General features: G+C 36.9%; 1 non-coding gene across 1 annotated transcript; it reads left to right on the top strand.

Moving 5' to 3' along the window:
- Nucleotides 1-550: 550 nt before the first annotated feature.
- Trnaa-agc (transfer RNA alanine (anticodon AGC)) lies at nucleotides 551-623 on the top strand. The gene has a single exon. It is a non-coding gene; the product is annotated as a tRNA-Ala (tRNA).
- Nucleotides 624-2,002: the final 1,379 nt, after the last annotated feature.

Genomic DNA, 2,002 nt, shown 5'->3' with positions numbered 1-2,002 from the left:
ATCGCAGAATAATGTTTACATTTTTGTTGCGGAAATAATCTACTGAAAAGAAAGAAAGAAAAAGAAATCGAGTTGAAACTGTCAGTTATTCGGCATACAATGCGTTTTGCGAAGTTCTTGTTAAATTCAGTGCTGGGGTACGACGTTCTCAGTCTTACCAAGTCAGAAATATCAAAACTGGGAATTTAGGAATCTTGCTCCCTCTTGGATAGATTTCTGTGGACGCCCACAAAAAAGTGTAGATATTATGCTGCTCTCAAGGTGTCGATACATTCGTAAATCTGGTTAAATGACATTGATAACGTTTATTTTCGGTAGGAAATAGGTATGGGACATGTCAGAGAATCACATGCCGTAGTAGTACTTATTATGGGTGGCTTTCCACCAGACTGCTTAATGCTACAAGTTGAGTAGCTAAAAAACACGCAGGACATTTTCAATACCACAATGCTATCGAAGAATGAATGACTCACAAACAGGTTATCTACTGTCTTTACGAGGATATATTAGTGTCGATCTATTATAACATTAGGGAGACCTGACAGTCGTCGGGGGCGTAGCTCAGATGGTAGAGCGCTCGCTTAGCATGCGAGAGGTACCGGGATCGATACCCGGCGCCTCCAAAAATTTTTATTATTTTTCAGTTACATAATACGCTTATAATCATTACTATCTAACTGGTACTGACCTTAAAACGTCAATATTATCACATATAATTAGGAAACATAGTGGAATTTTACGCTAGAACAGCTAACATTTTAGTAGTTCCGTAACAGTTTTAGAAAGTTATCTTGAGTAATGTGAAAAGACATTTATGGATTACGTAGAAGTAAAAGGAAGATGACACATTTTCGTATAAAATGAGGAAAGAAGATTACTTACTCTCAGTTCTGTACGTTCTGCTTTGTTTCTGATGTTATGTCGCTTGATAATTCGGTGGAATATGCCTGAAACAAAACAAAAGCAAAAAATGCAATGCAGTCGGATTCCTAGTTCTTGATAGCTACATTCTTAAATTTAAATTATCTGCTTACTTACTTCATTCTGGTCAATACTTTCAATATTTTCGTTGTGCCTGTCAGCAACTCAAAGTACCATCTCTACAGCGATTAGCAGTCTATCGTTTTCCTAATATTTCTTATACACTACTCAACAGTTTGTTTATCCTTCATCTCGCCTGAAATACACTCTTACATCACCTGAATCGGTCATGTCAAAAAACATGTTTATTAATCAGAGCGATCGTGACTATATATATCGGCCGCAATGCACGTTTCGGGCCTTTGTTTACCTACTAAAGAAATTTACTATATTTATTGATTATTGTAACTGCAGGTGACTGTTTTCTTAATGTTAATCTTATGTTATAAATCAGTCTAAAGATATGTTGTCTGACAATTCTTATAAAACATAATTCAGTATGGTAATATTATTGAAACATCTTACATTTGTTGTGACAGTGCGCAGACTACAACATAATATTCGTACCACTTTTTAAGAACGTAGTGCTTTCCAGGCAGCAGAAGAAATTAGTTAGGTCATATAATTACTTATCGTATTACAAACTTGAGACTCCAAAAACCTGAAAAAAAGTCAGGCAAAGAGTATCACCTAACAGTTGAAGATATGTGGTGGAAGTCGAAAATTTTGCAATAACTTCTCAAAAGAGTTCGTGTGGCTCAGTTAGTTAAGTAATTAAAGCTGCCGTCAACGTTAAAGTTTGTCTGAATACTACATTGCTTTATCAGACGTGGGTGATTTGGCTGGGGATGGTACACCCTTGCCTTTCTTCGATCTCTGAATTGACTTACCAAGCCAGTTATAGTGTGACAGATCAATGTGAATATCGAATTCCAGTAAAAAAATCATTTACAGAGTTGAAACAAGCGATAGGTGACAGAGCAATAATATTCCAGGGCCGTCCACGTAGTGGTCCCGTAGTTAGTAATTTCTGAGGCCTCCCAGTCGAAATGTTGGTGCAGGAAATGATGACGTGTCCGCA

Source organism: Schistocerca serialis, chromosome 1 (genome assembly GCF_023864345.2).
Source record: "Schistocerca serialis cubense isolate TAMUIC-IGC-003099 chromosome 1, iqSchSeri2.2, whole genome shotgun sequence".
Taxonomy (NCBI): Eukaryota; Metazoa; Arthropoda; class Insecta; order Orthoptera; family Acrididae; genus Schistocerca; species Schistocerca serialis.
This window is presented reverse-complemented; position numbering and strand designations above follow the sequence as displayed.